Source organism: Leopardus geoffroyi, chromosome B1 (assembly GCF_018350155.1).
Source record: "Leopardus geoffroyi isolate Oge1 chromosome B1, O.geoffroyi_Oge1_pat1.0, whole genome shotgun sequence".
NCBI classification, from domain to species: domain Eukaryota; kingdom Metazoa; phylum Chordata; class Mammalia; order Carnivora; family Felidae; genus Leopardus; species Leopardus geoffroyi.
In genome coordinates, this window is record NC_059327.1 from 83,917,212 (window position 1) to 83,937,590 (window position 20,379).

General features: G+C 36.9%; 1 protein-coding gene across 10 annotated transcripts in view; it reads left to right on the plus strand.

Annotated features, from left to right (window-relative positions):
• The window catches only part of INPP4B (inositol polyphosphate-4-phosphatase type II B), a 778,265-nt gene that overhangs the window by 368,875 nt on the left and 389,011 nt on the right, over nt 1-20,379 (plus strand). For 6 of the 10 annotated variants that reach the window (XM_045466827.1, XM_045466836.1, XM_045466862.1 and 3 more), the window contains one exon: nt 16,171-16,237. The gene's annotated coding sequence lies outside the window, so the exon portion shown is untranslated. Of the gene's footprint in view, nt 1-7,181; nt 7,305-16,170; nt 16,238-16,587; nt 16,682-20,379 lie in introns of those variants that run through there. The other 4 variants (XM_045466789.1, XM_045466820.1, XM_045466813.1 and 1 more) reach the window with 3 other exon arrangements.

Here is a 20,379-nt window from a genome sequence, read left to right on the forward strand (position 1 = left end):
ACCTTTGTTTTGTTTATTTTACCATGCACTTACATTAATTTTGTGTTTTAAGATGTATGATTTTTAAAAGAAAATGCTTTCTGTAAAGAAAAACCTATATATTTTTATAGGTTTTTAAAGGTTCCTGGAAGAACAAATATTGTTAAAATGTCAATACTTCCAAAAGCAGTCTATACATTCAATGTAATCCCAATCAAAATTGCACCACCATTCTTCTCAAAGCTAGAACAAACAATCCTAAATTGTATATGGAACCACAAAGACCCCAAATAGTAATTTTGAAAAGAAAAGCAAAGTGGGAGGTATCAGAATCCTGGACTTTAGCCTCTATACAAAGTTGTAATCATCAAGACAGTATGGTATCAGCAAAAAACAGACACATAGACCAATGGAATAGAATAGAGAACCCAGAATCAGACCCAAAAAATGTATGGCCAACTAATTTTTGACAAAGCAGGAAAAGAGTATCCAATGGAAAAAAAGAGTCTCTTTAACAAATAGTGCTGGGAAAACTGGACAGCAAAATGCAGAAGAATGAAACTGGATCACTTTTTTATACCATACACAAAAATAAACTCAAAATAGATGAAAGACCTAAATGTGAGACAGGAAACCATCAAAACCCTAGAGGAAAAAACAGGCAACAACCTCTTCGACCTCAACCACAGCAGCTTCTTACTTGACACGTGTCTGAAAGCAAGGGAAATAAATGCAAAAAATGAACTATTGGGGTCTCATCAAGATAAAAAGCTTCTGCACTGCAAAGGAACCAATCAACAAAACTAAAACGTGGCTGAAAGAATGGGAGAAGATATTTGCTAATGACATATCAGACATATTAGATAAAGGATTAGTATCCAAAATCTGTAAAGAGTTTACCAAACTCAACATCTGGAAAATAAATAATCCAGTGAAGAAATGGGCAGAAGACATGAATAGACACTTTTCCAAAGAAGACATCCAGATGGTCAACAGACACATGAAAAGATGCTCAACATCACTCATCATCAGGGAAATACAAATCAAAACCACACTGAAATACTACCTCACACCCGTCAGAATTGGCTACAATTAAAAACTCAGACAAACACAGATATTGGCGAAGATGTGGAGAAACGGGAATCCTCTTGCACTGTTGGTACGAATGCACACTGGTGCAGTAGCTCTGGAAAACAGTGTGGAGTTTCCTCAAAAAATTAAAAATAGAACTACCATATGATCCAGCAATAGCACTACTAGGAATTTATACAAAAGATACAGGAGTGTTGATTCATATGGACACTTGGACCCCAATGTTTATAGCAGCACTTTCAACAATAGCCAAATCATAGAAAGAGCCCAAATGTCCATCAACTGATGAACGGATAAAGAAGATGTGGCTTATGTATACAATGGATACTACTTGGCAATGAGAAAGAATGAAATCCTGCCATTTGCAGCAATGTGGATGGAACTGAAGTGTATTATACTAAGTGAAATAAGTCAGTCAGAAAGAGACAGATATCATATGTTTTGACTCATATGTGGAACTTGAGAAACTTAACAGAAGACCATGGGGTAAGGGAAGGGGAAAAATAGTTTCAAGCAAAGAGGGAAGCAAACCCATAAGAGATTCCTAAATACAGAGAACAAACTGAGGGTTGATAGGAGGTGGCAGGGAAGAGGGGAAAATGGGTGATGAACATTGAGGAGGGCACTTGTTGGGATAAGCACTGGGTATTGCATATAAGCAATGAATCATGGGAATCTACCCCTGAAACCAAGAGCACACTTAGCTAACTTGACCAAAAATTATGTTTAAAAAAAAATAAATGAATAAACAAAAAAATTCTTTATCAGGTATATTGCTTACCTCTGTTTCATTTAATTATTTTTCCAAGATTATTTCTTGTTCTTTCTTTTGGAGTACATTCCTCTGTCTCCCTATTTTGCTTGACTTTTTGTGTTTGTTTCTATGGATTAGGCAAAACAGCTACTTTTCCTAAAGTTGAAGGAGTGGTCTTGCATAATGGGTGTCCCACAATGCAGACTGTGTGCTTGGTGACTTTTGCTGGCTCACTATGAGCTGGACCTTGCTGTAGTCGGGCTTTTCAGGTAGTGGGCAGAGCGCATTCCTACAGTTCCTTGGCTCTTTTAAACTTCAGCTTTTTTTTTTTTTTTTTTCTGTGTCTTAGTGTGGCTAGGACTGGTGTGGGCTTGTGGACTCTGAGCTTGCTAAAGTTGCAAGATTTCTGTGATGATCTGATCAGCCATTTATGGCATTGGGACCCACTAACTATGATGTTCAAACCTGCCCCTTAGTGTGTCCAGCCCTGCTCTGGTCTGGGCTTTTTAGGAGGAGTGAGGGAGAGTATTCCCATAGCTCCTCAGCCCTTTCAAATTCTGGCTTCATTTTCTGTGCCCCAGTATGGGTAGAGATGGTGTGGGTTTGTGGACCCGGGGCTGCTGAAGTTGCAAGCTCACTGAGACAACTGGACTTGCCCACTTATGGTGTCCAGACCCGGCTCAGATCTTAGCTTTTAAGGTGGAATGGGTATGGAAACCCAGTGGTTCTACAGTCCCTCTGACCTGAAGAAACTGCCTGCAGCTCCCCTGCCAATTGGCAGAGTTCTAGTGTTCTCTTTTATATGCTAGTTGCTCTTTTAAACCTTGGCTTTTTTTTTTTTTTCTGTACTATCCCCCACCCCCCATGCTATTCACAACAGCAGGGGTGGGGGAGGGGTTCCTTTGTTATGTATCTTCATCTCTCTTGCTGTTCTCTTGGTTTCTCTTTATCTGTTCTATCTTTCCTTGTTCAGTAGCTGTTCGGTCAGTCGGACCTCTGTTCTTCTTCAGGAGAAACTATTCTATTAATAGGTGCAATTTGGTGCATTCTGTTAAGGAGGTGAGTTCAGAGTTTTCCTATGTCACTGACTTGAACTGGAACCTCTTCTGCCTGTTTTTTTTTTTTTTTTTTTTAAATGAGAGTGATTTTTCTCTGTTGTTCTCTTACACTTGGGTGGAAGGTTCAGATGAGGATTAAACAGTTTAATTTGCTTCTTAAATTGGTCCCTTTTGTTCTCTATTTTGTGTTGCACAGGTACCTATGGCTGCATCTGAGTATCTTCTTCCTTTTGATTTTGGTCCAGGAATTTGTTTTTCTAACATACTCTTCTGAATTTTTTGTTAGAGAGACTCCTGTAGTGAGAGATATGAAGTAATCTATCACTGGATCTACCAAAAACATCTCATATTCATGCAAATTTTAATTACCTTTACCTCCCTGAATAGGATAACTATCTCAGAGGTATTTTATCATATAATTAGACAACATCTAATCTAGGTTCAGAGCTCTATCATTATCCTCTTTGGATTTTATTTAGCATGTCTCCTCTAATTCGTTCTCTTAGAGTCCTAATACGTAGAAGTCTTGAAAATGTCTCTGTAGGGCCATAGTGTGCTGAGAAACTGGCTCTCTAGAAAACAAAAGTCCAAATTTTTAGTGTTGATCCATTTTCAAGGTATAAATACTCTCACCATGGCTAAATTCAGGCTAATAAGGGGATGCCACTAAATGCAGATTTGGGGGTCACCTCACGGACTGGATCAGCTGCCCTGGCACAGCATGGTTTCAGGGAACTTCAGTACCAGCCTTTCAGTTACAATCATGGAGCCACACTGAAACTAAACCCAGTAATGTTCTGAATTTTTGACACTGATCTCTGCATCTCTGCTGCTCAAACATAACCCAAGCTTCTGAATCTCTTTATGGAACCATGTGGATTTTCAAGTCACAGTTTCCCTATTGCACTTAAGAACTCTGTAAGAGCATGTATCTCAATAGCTTCCTAGGTCCCATCTCCTTTAGGAGAAGTCACTCTGGTCTCTTAGTTCTTGACCCTCTTTTTTTTTATAATTTTTTTTAACGTTTTATTTATTTTTGAGACAGGGAGAGACAGAGCATGAATGGGGGAGGGTCAGAGAGAGAGAGACACAGAATCCGAAACAGTCTCCAGGCTCTGAGCTATCAGCACAGAGCCCGACGCGGGGCTCGAACTCAGGACCGCAAGATCATGACCTGAGCCGAAGTCGGCCACCCAATCGACTGAGCCACCCAGGCGCCCCTTCTTGACCCTCTTTGTTTGGCCTTGATCTATTGGACTTTAGTCAGCCCTATCTAATATGGAAACAACTAAAGCAAAGATAAATAATAATGAGTGTTTTAAGGCACAGCCTTTGAATATATAAGTGCTTAAAAACGCTAACTTATATCATTAGATTTTTGTATAATCCACAAATTATAACTTGTATATTATTTTATTCTGCACTTCTGAAATGGTAGATTAGAAGTGCAGATAATGTGTGGTGTCTCCTCAAATTTTACCTTTCAAAGGAAGCAGCCTATCAGTTTATGTCTGTCCTTTTGTTTTGTTTTGTTTTGTTTTGACCTTAAATCCTAAGTGTTCTCTTTGTTGGACCATAATCATGAATTCACGGAGTCTGTAGCTGGCTGTTTTTCTTTGATATATTCTTTAAAATGTGTTTTTATTTGTTTTGACATTTCTTGAAAAGTAATCTTACAAGTTGTTTGGGGGGAAAACATTTTATTCCCAGATATTACTGGATCTATTGGCCCTTTTGAGGTCTTTCCTGTCATCCTCACTCTGCCTGTCCTTCCATTTTTTGAAAGATGATTTTTAACAGGTGACAGTTTATGGCATTTGACTGGTAGTATGTATTGCTTGTGCACGAAGCTATTCAAAAGAGCAAAATTTGAAAGCTGTATTTTCTCAAAATTAATAGAGCTGGTCGAATTTTAAATAACAAAAATAGGTACCTTTTCCTTTCCAATATTATTGTTTTCCTATATTATACATGCCTGTAATTTTAATCCCCAGCATGCATTTTTTTTTTTTTCTGGGCTTGTAGTAAGGGACTTGGTAAGCAATCACTAGGATTCTTGTAGGCTATTGACTTTCTCTATTTTAATTTAAAATGATTTCCCAACTAATGCCCACATATTGCTGCCATCTGTCTTTTTCTCTAATACTTAACTATTTCTTTTGTTTCCTCACTTGTATGACAGTACTAAAGGTGATGTTACTGTGATGATGGTTACTTTGGAACTCATTCATAGTCATCTATTCTACTACTTCCTATGCACTAGGATACAAAAAATGCAATAGGTAGATGTTCCCTTCTTGAGAAGTTTTATTTACTTTTCCCAGGAAATAGATCCCAGTCCTCTCTAAACTTTCCAGTGCTAAAATCATATGCCTATCAATGTATTTGAGGTAATTAAAACCACTGATCTCTTTGTGTTTTTGTCTAAAATGTGGTTTAACAATTTTACCTCAGATTCAGTAGAATTAGTCATCTGTTTTCCCAAAGCTGATGAAATCAAATCATCTGGGAGCTTTTTAGAAATGCAAAATGTCCCAATTATACTGACTGAGACTCGAATCCCCAAGCAATTCTGGTACAACGTGTTTAAAAAGAACTTGTTTAATGTATAAATCAGTTCACCATTTCAATTATTCACTCAATAACACTTTAAGTTACAATGTGTGTAGTCAGAAAAAGTAAATTAATATAACAACATATAAATAAATAACCACATAACAAGCCACCATAACATAAATAATATGAGAGTTCCAAGGGGAGACAATATTCTTCCTGGCATATATATGACAAGGGTTTGTTGGGTTGGTAAAGTTCCAACAGGTAACCACCTAATGAAAGGTGCCTCCAGACAGAGGACATTTGCAGAAGCCACAAAACAAAAGCCATTTTAATAATGGCTGAGACAAAATCCACATAGAAAATATCCTGTACTCCAGCCTGAGGAGCATATGTATACTTTATCATATGACAGTGAAAATAACAACCCTAGAAATTCCCTTTTCTAATATGACTTTTGCCTTGAAGATGTTTCTGATAATTCCCACACAGAACTACATTTCTCCTGGACCCCTGTTGTCTGTCCTCCCTAATGTGCAGGCAGGCTATAACCACATTCTGATTATCCTCTTGTCTTCAATTATTCTTGATGCCAAAGTCTTTATTACCAAATCATTTGTTTTACTTTCTTCATTATTTATGTATCTACCATTGGTATAGACAAATGTATGCAACCTTCCTTGGACTAATTGAGCCTCATAAAATCTTCATAGTGGACTGTGATGGAGATGGTCAGCTGTCCATCAGAGATCCTGGTTCCATCCCAAGGTACAGAGTTATGACTGCTCAACCCACTTTCACCCAGGGGAATCATGTGACACTTCCAGACCTGGCCCATAAAAGGCTCTCATGTGATCATCATTCTCTCTCTCTCCTCATTTCCCTGTTGGATTTCCATATTCAGAGTGACTAAGCCACTTGCCTGCAAGATGATGGAGTCTCTCTCAGCATGAGTGCCTGAAGGACTTCATAAAACAGGCCTCCTTCCATGCCCTCCTCAGGCCTCCTTCCATGCCCTCTCAGATCAATGAGATAATACAAACCAGACTGAGATTTCATGGACAGCTCTTACAAAAGCAAACATTACCATAACTTATACAGGAACCCAGTATCTTTCAAATGAGTGAATTAAGGGAAAGGATTTTCAGTTAATATAGGCATAGGTTTTATCTTCACTTATGTCTACATGGTATTTCTATGTTTTTTCAGGTGATGGCAACTCTTCTCTGTGAGATGGGGCATATGAATCTGTAAGGTTCCAAGAGCAGAAAAAAATAACTGATGACAATCAGGATGCTAGCTAACAATGGTATATTTTTTATTTCAATACCACTGAATACTTCTTCTGTTCACTGGTTACTGGAAATCTTAAATACAAATGAGGCTACATTGCTCAACAGTTTTATTTTAATTTTGCTTCTTTGTTTAGCTAATGACTTAGGGATCATTATTAGAAGTCCAGTAATTAATCTTAGGAGTCTAAAACATCCCTAAAGGGACAGAGACATAATTTTATGGATTACAAAGGAATAAGTAGCAGAACCGGGACTTAGAATCTGTATTTCTAGACTCCCAGGTTTTTACAGTTTTCACTATTCTGTTTTAGTTATCTGCTTCAAGAAAAACAAATCACAAGAGAAGTTTTCCTTTCCAAACACTAATGTCTGCATTTTGTATTAGGTTCCAAATTTCTTTCCAAACTATGGCCCAGTGTAACTTTGTTTTCCTCTGATGGGAGTCAAGGAAATGATGAGTTTGTGATCTCAAGAGAGAGAAGAGACAGTGCCTCTGATTTAGCAATTCCTATCTCTGCTCTGGTGCAAAGGCTACCCAGAAGAATGGTAGACTGATACAGAATCAAATTAGTAAGTATGCCGTAGATATAAGGGTCTTTTGAGCAGGGTTACTATGCAACGATTCCAAAGCACTGATATTGGGTGTTTAAAATGGGAGCATAAAGAATACTAAGATGTTGGAGATGCATTCAGGGGGGAAAAGGAAGCTTCAGAAATACATATTTTGACTCAGGATTAAAGAAGAACTTTCTAGCTATCAAAGCTATGAAGAAATAGAATATCTTATTTTCTTCCTGAGATAGTGAACTACTGAGCCCAGTATGATTGGCCATGACATCTTGGTCAGAGGTGATTTAAATGGCACATGAGGGATTGGACTCAGTGACATTTTTTCCACAATAATATTTACAGTCCCTTTCTAGCTTGAGATTCTGAGATATGTATATAAAGTTTGCATTTAATGCTATGACCTACTGATGATACATTGTTGGCCAGATTTTTTTTTTCTTCTTCTTCTTCTTCTTCTTCTTCTTCTTCTTCTTCTTCTTCTTCTTCTTCTTCTTCTTCTTCTTCATGTATCATTTTCAATACATGCTTTTTTTAAAGAAGTTGAAAATTCCTCAAAAAAGTTGAAAAAATAAAAATTGCACTGCAGTTTCACCATCTGTATAATCAGGTTTCATAGCTGCCAATCAGCTAGTTTATAAGAATTCATCTGATAGCAATAGGGTGGGCTGGCTTTTCTATCAGGTATAGTGGGCACAGTGTCAATGACCTTCAATGCTTTTAGAGGCCCATTAAATGTTTTAATTTCTTTTAAGAACTGAAGAAAAAAAGAATTTTTACTTCGAAAAAATTGTGCTACATAATATTATTATGTTTATCTTTATACCAATGTAGTCATAAGCTGTAATTACATATGCACATCTACCTATCATCTATCTCTCTCTCTCTCTATCTACCTATCTCTCTATCATCTATTTGCAGACAGAGAGAAAGAGAGAGGTTGTGTATGTGTGTGTGCACGTGCACATGCACCCACCCACGCATGATGGAAGAAGGGCTTATGAAGACAAAATTGTATAGGACCCATTAAAGTCTTAATGAACAGAGGCTCAGGCGTGGGGACTTCCTGCTCAGAGTTTTTAGCCTACCCAAATCCAAAGCAGTACCACTCCACAACAAACCTCCAGTTCCTGCTTTTGGCACAGGCTCTACCACTCACATCACTGATGTGGGCCAGATGGTAGATCCTCTGCCCCCACTGTCTTGAGATCAGAAATGTCAACTCTTAGAATGGGTCTCCAGGTTCTGTGGATCACATGCTTCAGAACTGAAGCCTTGAATAACAGTATCTTATCAGAAAAGCCTCGGACACATGCTTCCACCCTAACTTATACCACATTAGGGATAATTTAGACTCTTAACACGTAAGGAAAAGCTGGAAGTGGATTTCTGGCCATCCATCCTGGTGATGTATGAACTTATAAGGTGGGGCATTTCCCAAACATAGAAGATGTGCACCCAAGGTTCTGAACAGCCAAATCCACCATACAAAAACTATTGCCAACACGTTGCACATAGCTGCCAACTATTGCGGCTAGCCCTTCTGGTTTGCATTGGTTTGGTTTTATTTAACAGTTAAAATGAAAGCTATAGCTTCAATTACTGAATGCTTATTGTATGATTGATACTATTAACATTATTTGAATTTTCTAATTTGATTTTTTTCTTATTTGATTTTTAATTACAAACAACAGCACTTAGAGACAGGCAATATTATTCCTACATTTCCATTTTATAAATGAGGAACTGAAGCTTAACTAGGTGAAAAAACTTGCTCATAGAGATAGTTAAGGATTAGAGAAGATGGGGTTTTACCTGCTACACTATACCTGCTGTCTTACCTGCTACACTATACCTGTTATGTACAAAATATACAATTTTATTTTTTATTTATTTATTTTGAGAGAGAGAGGGAGGGGGAGAGAAAGAGAGAGAGAGAGAGAGAGAGAGAGTGCGCATGAGTACCGTAGGGGCAGAGAGAGAGGGAGGGAAAGAGAGAGAATCCCAAGGAGGCTCTGCGCTGTCAGCACAGAGCCCCACGTGGGGCTTGAACTCACAAACTGCATGATCATCACATGAGCCTAAACCAAGAGTCTGATGCCTGACTGACTGAGCCACCCAGGTACCCCTGAAATATACAACTTCAAAATGTTTTTAACGTTTGTTTATTTTTGAGAGACAGAGAGAGACAGAGCACGAGTGACGGAGGAGCAGAGAGGGACGGAGACACAGAATCTGAAGCAGGTTCCAGGCTCTGAGGTGTCAGCACAGGGCTCGAACTCACAAATTGTAAGATCATGACCTGAGCTGAAGTCAGATGCTTAGCCACCCAGGCAGCCCCTTTTTAAAAAAAAAAAAAATTTAACATTTGTTTGTTTGTTTATTTATTTGAGGGACAGAGACACAGCATGAGTGGGGGAGGAGCAGAGAGAGAGAGAGAGAGAGACAGAGTCTGAAGCACAAAATATACAACTTTAAAACATGCTTTTTACATTTAATATTTTTGCATAAGCCTTTTTAAACCTGAATTTTAAATTTCTTTTTAAAGATTATGTAATATTTCACCAAATTAATATTACATAACATTTTTTTAGATTTCTCTTGCTTAATCTTTAGGCTATACATTTTTCTTTTTAAGTCATATTGTAGTAAGTCTTTGTGTATATAATTGTTTTCATATTTAGGATTATTTTCTAAAAATAAATTATTGTAATTAAAAAGTAAATAAAATAAATTATTTCCATTCTATAGAAACACAGATTTAGAACTACTTGATCAATCTAAGAACATTTTTTTTGAGAAGCCAGCACCACACTTTTATTTACTTTATTGATGAAGAAAAAAGCTCATTAATTCTTCTATTCAACATTCATTACATTTATTGCATGCCTTCTATGTACTTGGTAAGGTACCTGTAATATCATGATGATGTGATAGTCACTTATCAAAAGGTTATTATGACTTAATGGTGTTAAAATCGGTGTAGCGCAAATAAGCATTTTGTATTAATTATATATGGTAAGAATGTTTCCTAGATTTTCTGGGACAGGGTGGGAATACCTTTAGAGTTCTTAAGGGTTGTAGGAAAGTGGCATTCAAGGCAATTTCAACATGGCATTAAGCATGAAATATTTTTCTTTGCCAATTTTTTAGATGAAATATTGTCAACCATTGTCTTAATGGTTATTTCCTTGAGTCCTAATGTAAGGTTGAACGTTTTTCCATATGCTTGTTAATGAGTTGTTTCTTCATTGTGAAGTATCCTTTGATGTTTTGGTATTCAGTAAATATATATATAGAGAAAGATTTTGGTGCCTTGTATTTGTTGCAAAATAATTTCAGATCTGCTTTGCTTTAATTTTTTTCGTTTACCACTTACAAGCTTCATAAGTACAGTTGACCTCTTCAAAAATGCATGTAATTCATTCTATTTTTATTTTTTTATGTTTCATTTTATTTGTATTTAATTCCATGATACATCTGGAACTTATATCTATGTCTAATGGGACATATTTGATTTTATTCCAAAAAGTTAGGCAATTATCTCAACATTATTAAACAAATCCTTTCCTTCTCATTAATTTGTGGTGCTCATTTTATCATACACCGAATTTAGGTTTCCTTCCTATATTATGCATCCATAGAATCCTATGCCCATTTGTCTCAATTTCTACCATAATGAAAATTGTTATTAATTTTTTTCCATCAAACTTTCTGATAGCAGGAATTATGTTGTCCCCTTAAGGGACATAATGCTTGGTATATGACAGGCATTAAATATTTGTTGAATGAATACATTAAGTAGGGTGTTTCTAGAACTGCTTATATTTTCCTAATTATAATTGCTTATTATTTCCTTATATTTTACTAACTTGTACATAATTTCTAGCCAATTCTGCCTGTGTTATATGTGTCACAACAATATATTGTATTATTAGAGCAAAACCTCCCTTTAATATTCATATTCAGAATTTTTGTTGGGTGCCTGGGTGACTCAGTCAGTTAAGTATAGGACTTTTGATTTCTGCTCAGGTCATGATCTTAGGGGTTTGTGAGTTTGAGCCCCGCATGAGGCTCTGTGCTATCAGGACAGAGCTTGCTTGGGATTCTCTCTTTCCCATTCTCTCTACCCCTCTCCCCACTCTCTATTTCTCAAAATAAATAAATAAACTTAAAAAAATACTTTTTGTTATGATTTATGACTCTTTCTTCAAATGAAATATAGAAAGTGTTCACAGGTTCCAAAATTATGTCCATTAGAATTTTGATTGGATTTATGCTAAAAATATAAATTAATTTGGGAAGGAGTGATATTAATCTTGTAAATACTTTCCTACTCATGCATTTGTTATAGTTCCTTATTTCTCTTTATAGCTTTTTATAATTTTCTTTACCTAATTATTCATAAGTAGGTTATTGATTTTGTTGTTACTGCTGTAGTGATTCAAGATTATTGATGCTATTGGGAATTGCGTTCATTTATTTTGAAAATTTTACTTTGTTTATTGCTATTATGTGGAAAGTTATTGTTACAAATTCACCTTGCATCCTGAGACTTTTCTTGAATCATTTTATTAATTTTAACGGATTTTTTTGTAGTTTTTTAATTAATGTGAAGTTCATATTGACAATAATTTCATTGTTTGCTAAGTTCTACTTTGCCTTTAGAATAAGGGATGAGAATTAGGGAACAAAAGTAAGATTTTGAAAACTTGCTTTTGGAAGTAGAATTAAATTTCACATCTATTCTAGGGACAGTTAATTATAAATTTTAAAAACTGTATGTGTATCAACTATATGTATATCATACATATATATGTATATGAAGCTTTTTTTTTTTAGATTTAATATTAGAGCATAGTTACATTGTATCTGGAAGACTCACTTTTGGACAGAACAGTGGATTGAAAAATTTCTCAAATATTTGATTCTCTCCATTGGTACTAATTAGTGGTTATTTTCTGTGTATATTTACATATTTGGACTATTAGTTATATTGATACCACAAGCCAAGACACAGAAAACTAGAAAAGCAAAAGCAGACCCCAAAAGCAAAATTGACCCTTAAAAGTCAATTTAAAGGGTTGAATTTCCAAACTAACAAAATCAGTAAGTTGCATAGTGTACATGTCTATATTGATTTTAGAGAAACCAAGTACTATCTCTTTTTACTGCCCACAAAAATAAATCACCACGTCCGCTTTACCTCTTAAATATCTCCGAGATCCATCCTTTCCTATTCTTATCACCACTGCTTTAAATCAGGTCTTGGTCATCTGTTACTAAAGCTTTGGAAAAGCCCCCGAATTAATCCCTCTAATCTCTCTAGGCTATATTTCTCACAGCTTCTCAATATTCTGTCTGAAACACAAACTTGATCATCTTATTTCCTTGCATAAAATCTACATAGTTTCAACATCTCCTGGAAAGCAAGGTCTAACCTTAGCATAGCACACAAGGCCTTCCTGGAAAGGCAACCTGGTCAAGTGGTTCTGAGAATGAGTCCAAGAAGCAGACTGTTTGGGTTTGAATACAGGTTTTGCTCCTCGTAGCTGTGTGGCCTTAACTAAATATTTACAACAGCCTATAAAACAGGTAGCTTTTATTAACATTGTGTGGTTTCCTCTTCACTTCCTGTATTTACTTTCTGACTGTTTTGCAGTTACCCGAGGGCACTTTGCAGTTTTGTTTCTCTGTTTGTTTTTTAACTGCTGGGTCTTTTAGGGGACGGATGTGTAAGATTTTCAGAACCGGTGAGGACCTTCATATCATACAATTTCCTGACAGACACAGCATGCTCTCTCCCTGATCTTTTCTAAACTCCATTCCACTCAGCTCTTGCCTTTGGCCCAATATCCCCGATCCTCTCACTGATGGGGGCTCTTGACCTGGACTCACCCAGGCTGTCTGGGAACAACAGCAAGCCACCTGAAGCCCAGCTTTCTTTCATGGGGCAACATGGAAATAGCTAGCTTTGAATTTAGCTATGTGACCATCACACCAGATCACTAGGGTAGAAGGAGACAGAATATGAGTGATGAAATTATCATTTGGGGCCACAAAGGGAATGCAGATAGGAACCAAAGAAAAGACCAACCTCTATAGCGTAAGGTGGAACATAATAAAGTTTATTCTGATTTTTTATGTTACCATATATTAATTCTAATCAGTAACATTCAATTCACTTTAACATCCAGGAGTTGTTCAAAATAGAATTTTGCATTTTCAACTTAAAAACAAACTTTTATGTCCTAATTAAAGCATAATGACATACTTTATCATGTATTGTCAAGGTGATGATCTGTGTTAAGGCTTTTGGTCTGTATTAACTCTGTAGGATCTTTATTTAAGGTGACCATACACTCTGATGGGTTTGGGTAAATATTGGTTCTTGCTACATGATGAGAATTGATGAGTGATAACACCATAAATGGAGATGAAATGAATCTGAAAGACTCGGGCTCAAATAACACAGTTGGTCCTTCTGCATCATAAACTTTTATTCCTTGGACTTGCACAATTATCCAGTTTACATTTGATGTATTTCATCATCACTGTGTGCAGTGTTGCCCTTGCTCTGTATGCTTTTTCTATTTTCGAGAATTGTTTCAAAATAACCTTTTTGGACGCTACGGGTCATCTGAGACTACACTGACCTCTGCACGTACACATTGCAAGGTAGACTCATTACCTTTGCAGATATAATGACCCCTCAAAATATCAAGAGATGTGCAGTATGTTTCAGTGATAAAAGCAAGACACTGGCATCCACTGTATGTACAACAGAATACAATGTTGAGTCTTGGGCGAGTTAAAAAAAAAAGATAAGAGAATGAATTACAGTTTTGTTCAAGTGTTAGAATAAAGCTACTACCTCATCCACCTAACGGCAATGACAAATTAGAGAAAAGCATTTTTTTTGCAATGTCTTCCTGAATGAAAACTTACAACTTTTCTACACAATTGGTAAATTATTTTTCTCTTTTGTGTTTAGAAATCAGTAGATAGTTTGCATTTCTTTAATATTAACAGAAGCCTCATGCTTTCTCCTATTCTGAAACTATTTTTATCTAGCACTTACCTTAAAAGCAACTCTGGATCTATTAGACTCAAATAATTACATATCTCAGAGGCACCTGGGTAGCTTGGTTGGTTAAGTGTCTGGCTCTTGGTTTTGGCTCAGGTCATGATATCACGGTCATAGGATTGAGCCCCACGTGGAGGCTGCTTGGGATCTTTTCTCTCCCTCTCTCTCTGCCCTCCTCCCCTCTCTCAAAATAAATAAATAAACATTTTTAAGAAATCAAAAATCTTGGAGCGCCTGAGTGGCTCAGTCGGTTAAGCGTCCAATTTTGGCTCAGGTCATGATCTCACAGTTGGTGGGTTCAAGCCCCTCATCAGACTCTGTGCTGACAGCTCAGAGCCTGGACCCTGCTTCAGATTCTGCGTCTCCCTCTCTCTCTCTGCCCTTCCCCCACTTGTGCGCTCTCTCTCTCTCAAGAATAAATAAATATTAAACAAAAATCATAAATCTTAAAAATTACAATAAGGTGTTTTGTTTTTCCTAAATTAAGTAATACCTGGTATGATATAAAGTTGACTCTGTATTTCTCAGGCCTCATATTAAAAAAAAACCTTTAGAATGGGGAGACATAGATGAGAATGTAAATGAGAAAATCTTGTCACATCTGCATTATTGATAAGGACTGGAGGAAAGTTTGTTTTGATTAAAGTAGAATGGTTAACAACTTTAGAACAGTAGTAGAACAACTTTAACAATACAGGTTATTGTTCTCTTCTTGGAAGATAAAATGAAATCTCGATAATTAATAAATTTTCAATTTGAAAATTATTCCTGATAAAAAGAAAAAGAACCAGGTGGCATTTTTTGATACACATATTGAATGACAGATAATAACAAATATTTTGACAAACGACATGACATAATTGATAAAATATGTAAAATGCTCCGTCTCTGGAACCAGATCATTGGGTTCACATTTAAATACTGACACTTAAATTAGCCATGGGACTTTGACTGAGTTACCTCACCCTTCTTTGCCAATTTCTCTGCCCATGAAAAGTGGGTAATAATAGTATCTACCTCATAGGGTGGTTATGTATGGGGGAAGTCCCCAAGACCACTCTCAGGCTTGATGATTTGCTAGAAGAACTCCCAAGATTCAGAAAAGCTGTTACACTGATAGGCATGATTTATTACAGTGAAAAGAAGCAGATTACAATCAGCAAAGGGGAAAGGCACATGAGGCAAAGTCCCTCTGCCAACCTCCAGGTGTTCCCTCTCAGTGGAGTCACACGTGGATGTGCTTAGTTCTCCCAAGAACAATGTGTGACAACTCATGTGAAGTGTGGTCAGCCAGGGAAGGAGCTCAACTAAGCTTTGGTCTCTAGAGTTTTAATGGAGGTCAGTCCTGTAGTTTCATTAGGGGTCAGTCACATAAGCATGCAGCACCAGCTGACTAACCTCAGCTACTCAGGCTTTAGCCTCCCCTTCCCCCCAAGCAAAAAACAGGTGTTCACCATCAATGTACCTGGTCAGACTCCGCCAAGGCGCAGGCATACAAAAACTCTTTTATCAGGCAGACTATTCCAAGAGCTCAGAGGTTATCTTCCAGGAACTAGCCAAAGGCCAATCCTGAAGACGGACCTTTCATTGGAATGTGCAGGGTATGAGTAACTCAGGCAACCAAGTAACTCAGGCTATGTCCCATGACGTTGTGATGGTAAGTCCTCAAGTTTGGAATGATGGGCATTATGAACATATTAAAATTTTAGCCAGGTATGCTTTAGCAAGGGAGGTTCCCAGTGAAACACTACATTCTAACATTTTGTCCTTTGTCCTTTACAGAGCTCTGAAGTCAGCAAAGCAATTATAGAAGAGCCAGAGCAATTTGTGGAATACAACAGCAAAGCAGGTATAATTGTGGGTCTCAGTAATTAACACGTAATGTTTATTTAGATTGATAATGAATTCAAAATTATAGCCCCTATCATTAAAAAAATATTTTTACAAAAGTGCCAGCTTGGTGTCTTAGATTTTGTGTAACTGCATGTTATAGTTGGCTGACCATATCCTAAAGAGGAATTGATATCTATGCATATATTAAATTAATTCTGAGGGTTTCAATTAGGCAAGGCCTAGATATAAATATGAAGGAATTTAATAATAATAATAATAATAATAATAATAATAAAATCAACACATATTAATTAAAGGCCTGTTACATGGCAAACACTCATTGTGGGGTAATTGGTGATTTTACAGAACAAAACAGGCATGGTCCATTGCTGCCCTCAAGGAGCTTGTGGAGGTGACATGTAATAAATAAGGAAATATCAATATATGAATGAAAACTGTGGTAAGTGCAATGAAGAGAAATAGCAGAGTTTGTGGGAGAAAGTATTGGGAGACAGGGAGGAATCTATTGTGGACTTGCTAAACAGAGGGTATTTCTCTGGAAAATGACACTTAAACTAACAGCTGAAGTGTAGGGAAGAGTCCCAGGAAGATGGAATAGCAGTGAATAAACATAATAATTGGTAAGAGGATAAAGTAGCTATACCAAAGTCACAAAGCTAGAGAGAGGAGTAAGAGGAAGCCGGATTGATAATTGGATGAAAATGAGTATGGGAAGTGGCCTAGTCCCATAGGGCCTCAATGGCCTTGGTAAGGGGACTTTGTCCCAGGTCAGCTTGGCTACTTTCTGCCCTTGACATTTCTGTGCAATGCCATTTAGCCTTCTCTCCTGGTTCTCTGGATATAGATGCTTTTAAATCTGCCATCTAACCCTACCTTCCTGCATCTGCCAAAGTACTACGTAAATGTCTTAGGATTGTGGAAAGTGGTCCTCAGTATGTTCACTTCTTTGAACACTAGTTCTGTGACATGTTCTGCATAAAATGGTTTGGAGTCAAGAAATTCTGAAATTGCCTGAGTACTATAACACTCTCAGGAGCTTTAACACAGTAGAGGTTTTGAGAACCTATAATAAATAGTAAATAACCAAACTAACATATATGTCTATGTCTATATGTATGTGTGTGTATACCTTTATTTAATCTGGCATTTCCCAAAGCTATTTTCAGGTTTACACTAGAAAATGTTTTAGAAGTTTCTTTCTTGGAAATACACATTTTAAGAGGTTCCCTATACTTCTGAGGCTGGCCTGCTTTTAGGTAATTTGCCCTATTTAATGGCTATGCACATTAAATGATATTAGAAATTTTATTATAATCTAGATGATTCGAGCTAGAAAAAAAATCTGTCTGCTTCAGTGGTTTAGCTTTTTCAGGCAGAAGATTTTTCTCGACCTGAATTATATGGTTAATTGCTTCAAATCTTGATCATACTTTTCATGTGAAAATATTATGGAGTAAAGTCTTACTAAATAATTTTCAGTATCAGTATTAATAATATTTGTTCTCTCAAATCAGGCAAAAGAAAACCATAAGAGAAATTTTGCATCTCAGCTGCTCTGAATCTTATTCCTTTCCATTGAAAATGCTGATTCTTGTTGGTTTATAAAATTGTCATAATTTTAAAAAGTCTTCAAGTTAGGAAAATGACTTGGGGTAGTGCCTACTTTAGCACCTAAAGAATTATTTGATTTTGTATAAAATGTGGAGATTTTGTATTTATAACAATGAAAATTTCAGTAAGCCAGAATATTAGAGTTAACCTAAACTTATTCCAGAAGAGAGGTTCTCAGCATCTGTCTTGGAAAGCGTATTGACTTTTTTAGATCAATTCAGCATCTTTCAATTCAGTTAACTATTATTAAAACAGTAAGATAAAAACATGAAGAATTCCCTAGGATTTCGTAACTTAGAAACAAAAAGCCTTGTTTCATCCCCAGAAAGACAACAAACAGCTGTCCTTTAATTACTACTTTTGCCATTTGGTTTCAACTAGAGATGTCTCAAATTTAGAATCTAATTAGAAATCTTAATTGAAAATGGCTAAAAAAATAAAAAGAAAAAGAAAGAAAAGAAAGAAAAAGACCAACATGGAAACATAAAAGTAGAGATAAAAATAGAAATGGTAATATTTCAGCCAGATTGAATATTTCAGCCTGTCATTAAATGAGTTGGCCTCTGGGGAACATATTATCTGGCATGAAATTGAACTTTACTCTTCCCTCTCTCAGGAGGGATTTCTCAACCAAATGACTAGTCTTTTAATCTTTAGAAATTGTAATTTTTAGGGACTATATTTTGCTCAGTATAGGAACAATGGTTTTATTTATTTAAAAAAATTTTTTAGGTTTCTTTATTTTTGAGAGAGAGAAACAGAGCATGAGCTGGGGAGAGGCAGAGAGAGAGGAAGACACAGAATCCAAAGCAGGCTCCAGGCCCTTAGCTGTCAGCACAGAGCCTGATGCAGGACTTGAACTCATGGACCACGAGATCATGACCTGAGCTGAAAATGGACACTTAGCCGGCTGAGCCACCCGGGCACCCCCAAACAATGGTTTTAAAGTGTTGAGGCCATGGTTAAATCCCTGTTCCCTAACTTGTTTCCTGTCTGAACTTGGACACATTTTCTAAACATTTTCAATCTCAGTTTACCCATCTTTAAAATGGGATTTTAAATCTCATGCAACATGGTTTCTGTTTTATTTGTCTTTTAACTTCCACACTGACTAGTATATAGTAGCAGCTTTAGATACATTAAGTTCTAAAAAGGGAGGAAAGAAAAGAAAGGAGTAATCAGAAACAAAATTATTGAGAATACATAAAAATAATATCTAGCACAGAATATTGCAAATATTAAACATTCAGAAAGTGCTTATTGATTCTGCACCCTGGAGGCGAAGACTCAAAGCAGATTAATCCTTTTCCTCAAACTTTTTTTTTCCTTATAGATACTTTGGATTCTGCTCTTCAGACTATAAACCCCACTTAAAGGCATAGTGACATTATTTCTGAATTACAGCACTTTTCATGCTCTTAGGCATGATAGTTGCTCAATTAATATTTGTTTAATTGAGTGAAACCACGAATTAACAGTGCTAGAAAGTAGATAACCCAGATTGTCCTATTCCCTTGTTGACAAACACTGTATCTAACATCCTATGCAAAAGTGGTTGTCCCTATGAATGATTTCTTTCAGTGATAATATACCCACTTCCTGCTGCTTCTCCATGCAGTCTGCTCCCTTCAGATTAACCAATTTCCTGTTGCTTATGTATATTCTACATTTGTAGCTTTTTGTCTTTGCTTGCATTCTTTCTTTTCAATATTTTCTTTTTTTTTTTTTGTCTTTCATTCTTGCTTTCCTCTTCAACCCCTCTTCTCTTCTCCCTCCCTTTTATCTATCCCCACATTTTTGATATACAAATCTCTCAATGTCCAATTAAATATCATCTCTTGAAGCAGTTCCAGGTATCGCCTGAGATAATTATTTTTTTTTAAATTTTTTTTCAACGTTTATTTATTTTTGGGACAGAGAGAGACAGAGCATGAACGGGGGAGGGGCAGAGAGAGAGGGAGACACAGAATCGGAAACAGGCTCCAGGCTCTGAGCCATCAGCCCAGAGCCTGACGCGGGGCTCGAACTCACGCACCGCGAGATCGTGACCTGGCTGAAGTCAGACGCTTAACCGACTGCGCCACCCAGGCGCCCCCTGAGATAATTATTTTAATCCCCCTTTTGTTTGTTTGTTTGCTTGTTGTCAGGCACTGTTCCTTGCTCCCCATCTGTGGAAGGTGACCCTGACTTAGAGCCAGTGAAAACTCAGCTGGATATGTTAATGGCTCTTTCCTCCCATCCTCTACTCCACCCTGTTTCCTTTTACCAAAAACAAAACAAAACAAAACAAAACAAAAAAACCACCTCACCAAAGGAGTGAACCTCTGGCAGAGTTTACCACATGCTTCCACAGTTGTGTCTGGGTTACTGGTGAGATAAATTTAGGCCATTATCACCAGGCAACAGTCACATCAGTTGTCTGAGTCTGATTGGGTTTCTGAATGTGTCCTTAGTTTTGGCTGTCATGTCCTCGAGGTCTGGAGCCTGGCTCTGCACCCAGTGGTTCGAGTACCCTAATTCCCAGGA